This window comes from Dermacentor albipictus, chromosome 5 (genome assembly GCF_038994185.2).
Source record: "Dermacentor albipictus isolate Rhodes 1998 colony chromosome 5, USDA_Dalb.pri_finalv2, whole genome shotgun sequence".
Classification (NCBI taxonomy): Eukaryota; Metazoa; Arthropoda; class Arachnida; order Ixodida; family Ixodidae; genus Dermacentor; species Dermacentor albipictus.
Window position 1 is genome coordinate 114186046 of NC_091825.1, and position 15574 is coordinate 114201619.

General features: G+C 48.9%; 1 protein-coding gene across 2 annotated transcripts in view; it reads right to left on the reverse strand.

Moving 5' to 3' along the window:
• The window catches only part of LOC135920545 (SAM and SH3 domain-containing protein 1-like), a 324429-nt gene that overhangs the window by 222331 nt on the left and 86524 nt on the right, over positions 1-15574 (reverse strand). The gene's annotated exons all lie outside the window — the stretch shown is intronic.

Sequence of the window (15574 nt, forward strand, 5' to 3'; positions counted from 1 at the left end):
ACATACAATGAGTTCAAAATCATTGGGTATCATGGAAGAAGCACGTTTAGGAAAAAAAATCGCAGTTACGCCCGAAGGGCGGAGAATCGATTGTGATAGCAACCGTAGTGTACTACTAATCTTAGAAAGTAAGAATAGTAGTTTTATCGGCCGTATAAACTTGCAAACATAGGCATACTAAGTGAATTAACAAGCACGGTGTCGCGTGCGCACAAGAAAACATGAGCACATCTCACTTGACGAGCGCGGAAAGTTGCTGTCAAAACGCTGCAGTGAGGAAACGCGGCAGCAGCAGCGAGCGAATGTACCTTCGTGCAGCCGCTCACATCAACACGAACTAAGTCCCGAAAAAACGGTGCAGGGCAGGCTCTGCACCCGTCGCAGATAGCTATCAACATACAGCGGCCCGGCCGGACGAATGCGGCCGCCCGTGCAGACCGGAGAACAACGTCCTCTCCCCTCCCCCTCCCCCCGGCGGCGTGCTTCCTCCACGCTTTCCCTCGATGCACGCGCGAGATTGACCAACACCCTCTAGAGAACTTAAGGCCTTCTGGCTGACCCTCTCCCCTTGAGCGACGTCACGCACAAGAGGCCAACATAGAAGTTCCGTGCAGCGTGCCACGAAGCTACGAGCGGCGCACTAGTTTTGAGAATGAAGCGCGGAAGATATACAATGGTTAACCCCGGCTATTCGGAGAAGACAGAGGGGATGAAAGCGGCGACAACAATTCAATTAGTTCCAGGAGCCCTGCCACTCCTTGAATAGCTTCGGGGTTAAACAAGTCCCGGCATGCTCGGCCATCCTATTGCATGCTTCCGAACGCACATTTTTTTTTTTTTCTAGACGTGACCAGTGCATGTAGTCTCAACACTTGTGCTGTGCTTGCGATTGTGTGTACCGCGAGTCTTCATTGCCCCGGAATGTGGAGTGCCATGCCAAGATATGCCTATTAAGTGCTGCGTGCCCAATTGCCGGAGCAATTACATGTACAAATCAAGGCAGAAAAATAATGTCTTCAAGTTTCCGCAAGATGAAGAAGCCCAGAGTGCCTGGATTAGGGCGCTACCACGTGCAGACTTCATTGTATTAGCGCACTCCAGGGTAAGATGTTCAGAACTTCTTTAAATAGTTACTTTTGAAAAATACGGAAAGGTTAATTGCTCAATTACAGCAAGTGCATTCACAGAAAGTGATGATTCCTCAGAGTTCGACGCCTTCGAGGATAGACATAAATCTGAATTTGTGTTAAGGCACCTTTTGTGGTGTAGGACGAATATTTTATTGAAGAACTACTGCTGCAAAATGAATGACAAAATATTGGATGCCAATGCTAAGGCAAGGAAGAGAAAAGCTGAAACTCTGCGCAATAAGGCAGCTGTTTTCGTGTAAATAGCTGCACAAATGTTTTATATCCCATTTCTAAACTCATTTGAGTTGTTGTAAGTTAGTGGACTGCGGTGATTAGTGCGTCGAAAACGAAATTATTCGTTTGACCATAATCTAGCTTGTAATAAATACATGTGTCCCCAATAAGATTGTTCATACGCAATTGTGAAGCTAATCGAGTGCATTACATTCTTCATTGCCGTACCGTAATAACCACAAGTACAAAATACGGAAGGAGAGGTTTTTATGGATTCAATTTACTTGAAGTAATAGGTATGAAGTATGGGGCATAATAAATAATAATAATTCACAAAAAACATACATTACAAAGACGACAAAGCGCGATGCTATAAACGCTTCTGGCATAAATACATGTACAAGCTTTACAAAGCTGTTTTGTATCTGTGCCTTTAAATAAATGCTTTGCAAGGTGCCTGCTGCTCATTCCGCAGTTTCGACTGAAGAAAACGTGTGGAGTGGCCAATAAAAGCATACGGCTGCTAGGTGTACCAAGCCGCGATCCCTTCACTGAACCCGTATCCCCGAGCGTGCCGATGGCCTCTTGCCCGTGACGTCACTCGCCGAGCACTCCGGCCTTCTAGTCTAGGAGGTGTTGGATTGACCCGCGATCCCTGGCTCACCCTCTCAAGCTTTCACTCTCACATACGGACCCGCCGTGGTTGCTCAGTGGCTATGGTGTTAGGCTGCTGAGCACGAGGTCGCGGGATCGAATCCCGGCCACGGCGGCCGCATTTCGATGGGGGCAAAATGCGAAAACACCCGTATGCTTAGATTTAGGTGCACGTTAAAGAACCCCAGGTGGTCAAAATTTTCGGAGTCCCCCACTACGGCGTGCCTCATAATCTGAAAGTGGTTTTGGCACGTAAAACCCCATTTATTATTATTATTATCTCACATACGGCGCGTGGCGATGATTTATCGCCCTTGAACTTTATACAGAACCTCAAGGCGATGCCAACTGCAGAAATGCGCCTGGAGCGTCCATATAATTGTTATCGCAATGAAACTTTAAGGCTGAATATATATCCGCGATATACCTGCACGCTGCGGCGGCGATGACTTCAGCACCAGGACGCTCCAGACATTGCGATCCTTTTCGAATATTCACGTGTTTGGAGAAACCGTAGGCCACAACTCAGCCCATACCTGAGTGCAGAGCGAGGACATCAGAAGAAAAAAAAAAAGTGTGTTTGTGGTCTGGCATATGTACAGCAGTTAGAGCAATTCTTGCATAAAAATTTTGCAGCGCAACGAAGAGTTCAAGCGTTATAATATATTTTTTTATAGGAATGTAACGATCGCAAACACACGAGCGTCCTGCACGCTACTACCGCCTTTCATAACTTCACAGGGCACTGGTTCATCAATTAAGAACCCTTCTTTTGCTTTCACATAACCTGAAATCCACTTATTTTGCTAATTAGCAGTGAGCCGCATCATACTGGCTTGAGTGAACATTTGTGTTTCGTGCCTTTACGTAAGTGGCAAGTTTCAGGAATAGAACAACGCAAGGAAGTTTGGTTATTAGACGTTAAGCTGTCCTCCATTAAACGTTAGCTACAAAAAATACATTTAATGTAGTCGCGAACATTGATTCAATACAAAAATCGAGCAATAAATAATTTAAAAGGCAGACGCAAAACATCTGAAACACATTATGCTCACTATTTGCCTGCAAGACAATCAGGATGCATTCATGCAGCCCCCGTGTAGTAAAATATCGACAGTGCAGATTATGTAGAGATCAAGGTAGAGTTACAAGAAAGGCGAAATTAAGCGTTAATGCAAGACAGCAGGGCAGAGTAACTGTTCCTGAAAGACAAATAAGTGTTGGGGTTCCATTTAACCGCAAGACAATGATTACTCTAACTACGGAAACCAGAGAGCGTTTACCGAAACATTAAACCAAGACAGATAAGGTTACACGCTTCCAAGCGACAATGCGAAATACGCATGTCTCGTCCGCCCAACATATCAAATAAACCAACAGAAACATATACGGCTTCCTTTTTCTGCGCTGCGATTCTTATCAGTAGTACTACGTGTACCTCCCGCACTTTACGAAGATTCCAAATGCCGAGACTCCGACTCCACTCAGCGCCGTTTCTCCGATAGAAGAAAAAAGAAACGCAAGAAAAATTTCGGAAGAACAATACAAGCCGGCGTGCGTCAACATTACGCTCTTCATTCCTAGCACTAGCACGTACCAGCAAAAATAACCGGCCTCAGCGAAGAGCAGCACTACCCCTTCCGAGACCTGCCCGCTTCGTAAACTCACCGCTCCTGCAGAGTCATCTTTCCCTCAGTAAGAGCCTTTCAAAGGGGAAGCCGAACGCGAAGGCGGCTTGCCACACGTCGAACACTTGTTCTTCGTCTCGCGTTTTCGCGTTTTTACTTCAAGTCCTTTATCTTCTAACCCATTTCATGTCTCCTCCTCTCCCTCTTCTCGCGCTTTTTCGTTCTTCCCAGACGTTCCCTCCTTTCCTCCCGCGCATCGCCGGCGGCATTTGAAGAGCTACTTTGAAGGCTCGAGAAGTTCGGACTCGGCGGGCTACTCTGCACAACACAATTACGGATGGCTTCGGCCGATCGCCACCGTAAACAAAATAAAGTAAATAAATAAACGAGAACACTTCAAGCGACGCGCAGACATTAGGCTTTCTGTAGGACAGGAGGAGCAAGAGAACCGGGCGAGCCGAGAAAGATCGCTGTTTTCGCGAAGAGGCAGACAGAATGGAAAAAGAGTGAGTGAGAAAGAAAAGTAAGAAAAAAGTTGGGACAGCAACTCAAAGAGAAAAATGGACCCCCAGCAAATTCTTTTCCCTCCAAATGAACTACAGACGGAGAAAGGGTGGCCTTTCTCGGTTCATTCTAAATCCCAGAAAAGCCGCCTAGGAGAAGAAGACGGAACGCGAGGGAGACAGAAGGAAGAAGAAGAGAAAGGCGGTGGATCCACTGTCTCGAGAAAAGTGCCCGCCTTGAGAGAAATCGTTGACCGAGCATTACCTCCCCCCCCTCCCTCTTTTTTTTTCTTTTTCAGTCCATGCGGATAACTCCGGCACATTTGGTGCGTAGCACACCCTTTATACGTGTGCGCGGTTATAAATTTCAATTTTCCCGTCCTCCAGCGCACTTTCTATTCCCCTTTCACTTAGGCGTCGTTTGGTTCAGGAGAAAATTCGCGCCGGGCGCATAAGGAGCCGAAATAGCGGACATCAACAGAGACTCGCGATTATGTGCTAAGAGAAGTAGGCCAGAGTGAAGGAGAGAAGAAAGGAGAAAACTAGGTAAGACGACACAGCTCTCTCTCTCTCTCTCTGGTATAACCATCTATTTCGTGTTGTGCTTGACAAGGATGTAGTTCTTAAGTATAATAGGTGTATTCAGGGTCCCTTTACTGTCCGCTTCCAAAGAGTCATTTTAGGGTTTGATACTTGCTCTAAACTTACAGTCCCGGACTTCTCACAACGACTCTGGTCATTCGGTGACGCACTTACATCACAGTGGTGCAATAATCGATTTATTTAGATGAAATGGAAAAATGTTGGTGACTACTGTTCGCGGAAATGCCGGCGATACAACAATGTGCTCAATAAACGAAGGACGATAGTTCACCAAAGAAAGGACATGCATCGGCTTCGCAGGGTCTGTTAGTCACCTACAAAGAAAGAAAGAAAGAAAGAAAGAAAGAAAGAAAGAGAAATAGAAAGAAAGAAAGAAAGAAAGAAAGAAAGAAAGAAAGAAAGAAAGAAAGAAAGGAAGGAAGGAAGGAAGGAAGGAAAGGAAAGAAGAAGAAAGAAAGAAAGAAAGAAAGAAAGAAAGAAAGAAAGAAAGAAAGAAAGAAAGAAAGAAAGAAAGAAAGAAAGAAAGAAAGAATGCACCCCAGTCCACAAGTTTGGTACTTCAAAGAAACCGAACGACGATATTCGGCGCGGGTAAAACAGGAGAGAAAGGAAATGTCCATTCGAGAAACGCGGGATCTCAAGCTCTCCACCGAGGTCTGTTATGGCGTGCGGCTCATCCCGAAGGAGGGGGAAGGGGGAAGGCGCCGGACAGCGGGGGTAGCGAGATTGAACGGCGAGCAAGTAAATCCGAAACGACAACGCAGCCGTTATACACCGCGGAGAAGAGCCCCTCGTCAGAGGCATTCGAAACCGCGCTGCACTGTGGCGCATCGATTGCGACTCGTGTAAGGCGCACTGATAAGTGAAAGGTACCATAACTTTCTCGTCCCTCCTTTCCTTCCCCCTCTCTCCCTTCATTCTTCGGGCCACCTACACTCCATTTTCCTCGGACGGCAGATATCTTTTCTTCCCTGTATACGACGGATGGAAAAGAGGCCTTACGCGCGCACGGCGACAACAAAGAATGATCCAGGGAAGGAGTTCGAAGGGCTTGCGAACGTCGGAAGAGAGAATAAGGCACAGAATGGCGGGTCTTGGGTAGGGAAAAGGCGGTGGGGAGGGGGAGGGGTGAGCTCTCCAGAACGCGAGGCGTAAGCAAGACAAGCAAGCGAGCTGCGCCGGGTGTCGAACGACACGAGAAGAAAGACGCGAAAAGGCAGAGTGAGAGAGAGCGAGCGAGAGAGAGAGAGAGACGTTGATATATGACGGCAATATGTCAGTGCCCGGCCACACTTTCGTCCTCGCTGTTGCAATCCTTCAGCGCTGCGCGAGAAACGGTTCTCTCGCGCGCCATGCCTCCGGCACCGTAGGCTCCTCGGCGGCCGCCCCCGTTCCGGTGACGTTGGAGCGCGCGCGAGAGCGAATTTCGCTATACCGAGAGCCCCTAGCTTCCTTTTCCTCCTCGTCTTCCTCGTATCTGCTTCTCCTTTTTTTTTTCTCCTTCCTCGCCGTATTTATCGCCTCCTTCCGCCTTCCTGTGCGCGACAGCCGGTGATGGAGGTTGCCACCGAGGATACCGAAGGCAGCTAGCAACCGCGTTCAACGTCTCATGCAGCCCCGCAAAGCACGACTTCCATCTTTTTTTTCTCTCTCTCTTTCTTTCCTTCTCTTCTTCTTCTTCCGTGCTTTTCCTCGTTGTCGCCGCCGCCGTCTTCGCCACATGTGGCTTCTCCCGCTGCAGCCTCAATCATCGTCAAAATAATAATAATAATATATGGGGTTTTACGTGCCAAAACCACTTTCTGATTATGAGGCACGCCGTAGTGGGGGACTCCGGAAATTTTGACCACCTGGGGTTCTTTAACGTGCACCTAAATCTAAGTACACGGGTGTTTTCGCATTTCGCCCCCATCGAAATGCGGCCGCCGTGGCCGGGATTCGATCCCGCGACCTCGTGCTCAGCAGCCTAACACCATAGCCACTGAGCAACCACGGCGGGTCATCGTCAAAAGCGATCCGCCGCTTCACTTGCGCGTAGCCCCGACGGGGCGAAGAGTTAAAACATCGCCCAGAGGTGCGAAACACCGGCCTCCCAATTACCGAGGCGCGCGCACGAAGCTGCGGGCAACGGAAGCGCTGATCAGGAGCTCACGCGAACAGACCTTGAATCGCCGTGGCTTCGTATAAGAAAACGCGCGCAGTCGGTTCTATACGTGAAAGGTATATGAGGTGAGTTGGTTGGAGCGAAGACGAAGACGCTACGTATACGTGAAGCAAACCAAACGCAAACACACTGTTGACCTTCAAATGAAAGGCTTACTAGCGGCGCACGTAGTATATGAATGATACACGCGATCAAATCCTTCAAGAATAAAAAACAAAAGGACACTAAACTGAACAGAGCTGAGTCCGTTACTTGGAGGCGACTACAAACAGAAACTTATACGAGTCCCGTGCAACTAAAAACTTTCTACCCCGATAAATACGAGAGCGATATGTGCAAGCTATGCAAGTCTGTTAGAGCCACCCTTCAACACATGTTGTGGGGATGTGAAAGATACCAAAATAAAATGGCAGTCTCCCTGAAAATCTACGGGCGCGGTGGTCGGCCGTGCTGCTCAGCTCAGAACTCCAAGACCAACTTTGGGCCGTCCAGCGAGCCAAGGAAGCCGCACGGGAGCAGCAGCTCCCAGTGGCCATCTAGGCGGCCCCAGGCCCGGGCCTCCCAATCGCCGGATTCCAAATAAAGTTATCACATCACATTCATTCCATGAAGCGTTACAATATCTATATCTATGGTTACGGCTGATCAGGGATCACGTTCACGATCACTGTTCTATAAGGGCGCTTTGAGATTGACCGCCCCAATGGCTACACGTGGCATATTGTGCACTGGTGAGAAGGGATTTGGGAATGACCCATGGCCTGCCGGCAGAAATCTCGCAAAGCCCTTAGCACACCTCTACACATTCCCTTTCGCACGGACAGTGCTCGGCCATCGAAGTACGACAGTCGGATACTGGGCCGGCGCTTCTTGCGCCCGCGGTGGGCTCTGGGCGGGCCAAATGTACAGTCAGAATGCGTCACAAGCGCTCTCGCTTTCATTGCACACGATGACGCATCGGATCCGTGGCCCCAGAGCCGACCGGTGGCGCATGAAGCACCGGCAGCCATGCGCTCCCAGTGTCGCGTTTGAATCGCTCAGCATTGCACATAATATTTAGACACATTGCTAACTAAGCATAAGTACAAGGCGCTGAGTATATAAAGCGCCTATATGGACAGCATCGACCACAGAAATAGTATGTGAACACTGCCTTAGAAGTAAGAAACGTTCGCACGGTCTCTAAGGAATCGCAAGATAAATGCCGCACGAAGCTTCGTGGCCCAGGCCTCTGGCTTGCTGGCACCAGCTCTCGAACTTTCACCACATTCAGTGGCCCGCGGTTCTTGCGAATGACGAAAAAAAAAGCGACAATTTTTGGCTCGTTTTTCAGAAACGTCTTAACGGTGACGTGTATACCGGTCTGGACAAACACTGCCGAGCCTTTGGGACCTGCACACATCCGGACCCTCTCGAGACTCGGTCAACAGCGGCCGAGCAACACAAGGGCAAAGTCGTCGGCGAGTGAGTCAAGCGAGATAAAAAAAAAAAATGGACACGACGGACAATGTCGCAACACTTCGAGCAAAACTCGGTTTGGGCGCAGGCGCTGCCAATCTTGTGAATCACGCCACTCTAGTTTTCTGGCCGCCGCGCTTTCTCTCCTTTTTTTTTCAATTTGTCCTTTTTTTTTGTACGCTCCTTGTCGCGCTTTATGAGAAAGCGAAGATATCGGTGGCCGGCCTCGCGACAGCCCCCGTTTCCAATCTCGCTTCCATCACAATCACCGCCGTTTTCGTAACGCCGAAAGCTCTCTCTCTCTCTCTCTCTCTCTCTCTCTCTCTCTCTCTCTCTCTCTCGTCACACGAAAAGAAGGCGCGGCGCAAAAACATATAAACGCCCTTTGACACGTCGTACGTTCGTCGGAGCCCGTGAATGAAACTAAACGTACTCCGTTTCTTTGTCTTTCTTTTTTTGCCTCTTTCTTTTTTCCACTCTGTCTAGCGTTATCGGAGATAGCGATTAAAAAAGAAAAGAAAAGCAGGCACGCCGACAAACCCGTTCCCCCTTATCGTCCGTCAATACAATCAGACCCATTTCGAAACGCCAGCCTTACACACTGGTGTCAACGGGCTCATGGTCGCACGCAATACGGAGGCGACGTGGATAACGTCGACGCGAACACGTCCGGCTGTCCGCGACTTTCAAGAGCCAAAAAAAAAAATAATAATAATAATCACAAAAATAAGCACTGCTGCGACCTCACGCTCGCCTATACGTTCTCACTATAGCACACCGGCGACATCTGGCCCTTGCCGTCGCCTTACTTATTCGGGGGGAGAGGCTTTCTCTTTAACTCGCCTCCGTTTTTCTTTTGCCGGCTCGTTCAACCGGTTGCGACACACACACCATCCCAGCGCAACAAAGTGAATGAGCCCGGACGGCCTGTGGCATCGGAGCGCCCCCCCCCCCCCTTCATTTTTTTTTTTTTCCACAGCCCATCGGAGCATGCAGCTGCCTCTCCGCAGCTGCCTTCACCGTCGACGTCGAAAAGGGATCCCGCCGTATAGGCGGCCCTGTTGCGTTATCGCGCGAGACGAATACATTACGAGCCGCGCCTCGACGACAAGGGACGCGGACAGGCGCGTAGACGCCGGCAGCCAAGCCAAGCCAAGCCACGCACGAACACACACGCGCTCGCGCTATAGCTGGATGCGCGGCGCAAAACCTCGGTTCCCGCCGTCGGCGGACGTCAGGCCGTGGTTTTTCCTAAACAGCACCCGTATGTATGATGCATGTAGCGCTATAGAAACAAAAGTGAAACTGTGCGTGCGTGTTTGCGGTAGACGTATACACACACCCCGCGCGTATACAGAGGGCCGCATAAACAAGCTCATTTCTATGAATCCTTATATACAGTCGCTCCGTTTGCTCTGCTCTCTTGCTGTACATTTGTCATGCGTGCGCATTTCGGGTGATGCCCAGGGAAATTGAGACGACTTCTTCGACTTTATTTCTGGCCAAGGAGAGTACACTTGTACAAAGAAAAAAAAAACAAGCAATGCGATGTTGTTTGCGCTGCAAGTTAATTAGTATTGTATTTCTTTATTTAGTCTTTACCTTTCAGTCTTTATTTTAACTCTGCCTCACAATCAAACCGTCGTTCTGGCACGTAAAACCACTAAAATCCAGTCCCCCCCCCCCCCCGCCGTTTTCTAAAATCTATTCGCAGGGTAACACCACCCCAGTGTATATATATATAAAAAGCAACTATCGACTTCGCCTTAAGTTTTCCGCACTTAAATCAGTATTTCGAGGTATACGAAACTCGGCGTGAGAACATATAACGCGTCGAGCATTAGACGGACGAGTCCTGCTGCACATATTGTGGCCGCCGCAATAAACAAGCAGTTGGTATATAATCCGCGCACGATCTCCTATATACATACATTGCGTGCACGGGCAGAGGTTTGAGCAACAAACGTGCCAGCGCGCGCAATCTCTGGGAGGCCCCTGATCGACGCCGTGTTCTGCGTCTCTCTCTCTCTCTCTCTCTCTCTCTCTCTGTCTCTCTCTCTCTCTTTTTTTTTTTTTTTTGGCCGACGAGTCTCGCGCGTTTCCAGTGTTTCGTCACCGTATATACGCCGTCACACCCTCTTCGACATTGCCCGCATCAGTGCAAGCCAGGCGCGATGGCGCGCAGACGAGATGGGATTACCTCGCCCGCTTCGATTTTCGTCATTCTTTGCGCCGTTTCGATGTCGAGGCGCCGTCAAAGAGCTTCGGTGGCAAAGATACGGTATAGCGGCTGAAATAAACAAACAACAACAACACGCAAAAATGTGGCAAGCGTTTCTCCATGTCTAAACTCATTCGTTTAACTGCGTACGCCTTGCGGCCTCGCGCACTTCGATGCACACTTTGTCTCGCAGACGCCTTGCTGAAAAATAAAGGATGAAAGCATGCGAGCCAATGGCGGCGTCTTTACGTTTGCAAGGGAAAGAAAAGCAACGATCGAGGCATCGCAGAGTCTTTATACTCGCGCCGCGATCGACGTGTGGAAGATGACGATCGTGTGATCTCTATTTGCGGGATCCTATATACGCTTGACGCGTCAACGCGGAGCGTTTCAACACGTCGGCCAGGCGCTTATGGGAAGGGCCCATCGCTGTCCTCTTAAAGACCCGGTTTAGAGAGCAGCGCACATTGCTATATATGAAGAGATTACGCAAAGAGAGACCTTATTTTTTCTCTAGTCCATTGTGTCCATATGAGCTCCATTGACGAGTCCCGAGGAACGCATTTACTCAAGCTGCAGGGTTGGATATATATGTGTATAAATCTCGTTGCGCCATTGGCAACACCAAAAAAAAGGCGCGGTGGCGCTTCTGGAATGTCGTCAGAGCCATATGGTTAGCTTGGAGACGAGCCGCGCAATCTCCCGTTTACGACCGAAAGGTTGGCCTCTTCATCCTTTTTTTTTTGTTGTTGTTATAGTATAGTTCGCCTAAAAGACCACAAAGTGTCCAAAAGGACCTTTTCCCCTACACGAGGGCAGACGAAGCTGCAGTGTATCATTAGTAAGCAATAAGGATGTAAAGGGCGCATGCTATAATCGCCAACTATAGGATAACTATGTTCCCTTGAAGTAGCATATACGATTATGTGACCGTTCAATAGTGCTCGATTACCCGCCGCTGGTGCAGTTGTAACCCAGTCGATATGGCGCATGCGCTGCTGGGCTCGAGGTTGTGGGTTCGATTCCGAACGGCAACTCCGGCAGTGGCGGTCGCAAATCGATGGAGGCGACCGAAATAGAAAAAAAAAAAAACGTCCTTAAACTTAGATTAAGGACGTTAAGCAATCCCTCGTGATCCAAATTAATCCGGCGTCCACCACTACGCCGTGCCTCGTAAGCAGATGGTGGTTTGTGGCACGTAATTAAATCACCCGAAGTTATTTAATGAATCGTGACTGCCTGTTTACGAACGCAGAATGCAAGCTCCTTTCGCAAAGACATTTGCGTTACGTGAACACACGACGACGAGCCAATGACGAAGCCGGGTAGAATTTCTAAACAAAATTTGAAAGGACTAAGAGTCCGTCAAAAAAACACCGGGACATAAGGGAACATATATACAGTAGAACCCGGATATATCGAACCCACATACAGCGAATTATTGTGTATTACGAACAGCAGTAAAATCCCCTTGAAAATCTTTTGTACAAAGCTTTTATTTTACATATCGAATTACTAGACACGGAACTTTTTCGTGATTGCCCTCAGAATCAATATACCCGCGTTCGATTGCAATAAGAAACCGCGCCGGACCCGGTTGCAGGACCTTGTGGTCCATCACAAAAAAAGAACGAGCAACTGTAGCGGAGACGGCTATCAGGGCCTGCTGGTGCACTATAAAGGAGAATTAGAAAAATGTTGTAGAAACTGTTTCGTAACGCACAGTTTAGTACATGGGGTAAAAAGAAGGCGCTGCGATCGCGCGTTAAAAATACACAGTTCACGCGAATGTAGCTCGCTGTCTAGGATAGCGACAACAAAAATAGCGTATGTAAACGGAGCGCGTTCTAAACGTATCTCTCAGAGTCAGCTCCCTTTTTCCGTCTTCTTTAAGGCGCTTTACTTGATTTATTTGCCCCCGGAATAAAGAACTGAGCGTACCACGGCAAGCAAAGCCTCGCCACAGACGAAACGACGCTGGTAAACAGACCGTGCACGGCGTTGCAAGCCTTCAAGATGTCCCCAGAGCCTCACTCCGAGACTCGTAATGTCTAGCGGTATACGTCCAATACCAGAAACAAGAGTATTACGGAACGAAACCAGAGAGAGAGAGAGAGTCCTAAAACACACGCACGCGGGTATAACGTCGTTGAGACAGCTAGAAAGGCAGCTAGCAAAACCATCAAAAAGGACGGGGGTTCCCGAATCCTTTCCAGTGACATCAAGCCGCAGCTTCGCCGCACAGCACGATTGCGGGGCCAGCATCTGTACGGCTTGAGCGTAACGGGGCTATTATTCTTTTTTTTTTTCCTCCTCGCTATTCAAGTCGTCGCGCTGTGCCCATTATAGTTCCTCAGGAGAGTTCGCGGTCGTGCGCGCGGTTGCCCGTAGCCTCCTACACAAACCGTGCCATACAAAGCAACGGTTTCGTCGATGCAAACTTCATTTTATATGGGAGATGCGCAGGCATCGTTCCGGTAGAGGGCGCACTTCGCTCGCTCACCCGCACAGCCATCCGAGCGGACGAAAATTGTGCCGATTCGGTATCGTGGTTTCTGCAGACACTGCCTGGCGAACGTTGTGCTCCGTACCACCGTACAGCACAGTTAGCGTCTGCCACCTACACAGCGGTTATATACATCGATTGAGTTTAGGCCTCCGTTTAGGCCACAGGAAGAGGCATGAAGCCTGCCAACATATTCAGGCAGGATCGAGGAGACGGAAACATAAAAATGGAAACTAGGAAGGAAGGAAATAACAAGGCGACGTGTCACACAGACTAAAGTAGTGACAACCACAGCGGATTGATTACAGCAGCAAAATTAAGAGAATGACTGCTTCAACATGAAATTCGCGTACCTCAAAATTGCAATACATTTCGATCAAACAGCTACGATTCACCTTCCCTAGCACATAACCTTTCGACGCGATCCCTTCCTAACTCCAATATTACTGCTTTTGTTCTGGATATTCTCTGCATATTTCCTTCGTTTTTTTTTTTTATCCCGTCATTATATACTTGTCGATTGGTTTCGTTGCACCGCGTATGAGGCTCACGCACGAACTCCGGCGAGCCGGCGTACACATGCAAAACAAAACAAAACAAAAAAACAACTACCGAGCCTAGGCGACTGCATCGTTGAGTCAGCGCCGGCGCCCAACATCAGCGCGACACTCGCCCAAAGGCCTGCGCTCGTAAATCAGCGCTCCACACAAAGAGCGTCCAAGTGAGACTAGCGCCATCGTAATAACAATAACGCACTTCGCGAGCGCCAGCCACCCGTTGGCGTCACGGTGAACCAAGCGAAGAGGAAGGTGTGCGAGCGATGTACGTACATGGCTCAAACTCACGCAGACATAAAGAAAGAAGAACAAAAAAAAAGGTATACGAGACGTTATAGGGGACGCATATGGTGAGGGGTACAAACGATGACGAAGGGCCGTGGGTGGCGCTTCTAATGACAAAGCGCTCGTTAATTATGAGCAGCGGGTGAGACGGGCCCCCGGCCTAATTAGCTACACCTTTTCTGGCGCGTTAGCAGAGGAGAGATCGAACGGATGGTTGCGTTGTAGCAACTCTCGGCGGCGGCGGCGTCGATATCACGTCGAACGACGCGCGGGCACTTCGCGAAAAATGCTCGCCGGGTTGCTCCGGAAGTTGTTGGCGATGTGCTCTCGACTGGGCGCCGGGCTCACAGCGAGAAGCGGTGGGACACGCCGAGCCGGCGCGGTCGATGGGCGAACCTAAACGTTGCAGTAATGTCTTGTCCAGAGTTCGGATAACAACAACAACAAAAAAAGCACGAACAACACAGAAAAGAGTAGTGAGGGGAGAAGGGGTGACCTGAGGGTGCGGAAAGTTGCAGCGTGGAAAAAATGCTCGTGCATATAACGGACTCGTGATGTGTCGCCACTACGAGCGAGACAAGCGTGCTGCAAGCCGCCCGCCTAGTCTTTAGCTCACGTGTATATTGCGGAGTATATGCATACATTATGCCACCCGTGCAGCCAGTGTTTATGCAACTCTGTAGGGCAGCATACTCTCTAACAGACTTCGTCGGGTGCATAGCATATTGTATGACACCGTGAAGCCATTGCCTAACCTGTGTTGTCTTAGGCCGAGTAATAATAATAATAATAATAATAATAATAATAATAATAATAATAATAATAATAATAATAATAATAATAATAATAATAATAACAATAAATGTTAGTGCTTCGTTCCCACGTTTATTCACTCTACGTACCCCACCCGCATTATATTCATTAATTTATACGCTGAATCTAGTGCGCATCTTTTCTCTCTTCTATAGCTACACTAACTCATTGAAACCGATGGACAGTGTCTGCCCTAGGACGTCACTCAGAAGACTGAAGTATAAGCCTACAAACAAAGATTACTGTCGTTGCACTGTTGCATCAAGGAGTTTTGTTTTGCGCACCCAAAATTAGGGGAATGCAAAAGGACGCAAAAAAAGCCGCCGGGATCACCAAAGGACGCAATCAGGGCTTGGGACTACGGGTACGCAACGAAGCTTCGGTACGCTATTTCTAGGACCCCTCATTAATCACTAATTCCGTAGACCAGCTGCACCATGAAGCACCTGCGCACGATTCTGGGCATTCCAGCTCCAAAAGTCGCGAACGCACAGTTCTACAAAACGTAATATCAGTACTTGAGAGTTAGCCGTTGAGCCAGAGATGTTGCGTGTGGAGTATGTGTTACGTATGTGCAGCACGCGCGCGCACACACACACACACACACACACACACACACACACACACACACACGCACACACACACACACACGCACACACACACACACACACACACACACACACACACACACACACACACACACACACGTACGCACGCACGCACACGAACGAATGAACGCTGTAATGTAGAGAGGGGAAAGTCTGCAGACAAAAAGTAACGCTGAAAACTGCGCTACGACTGCAACAAGCCACCAAGTA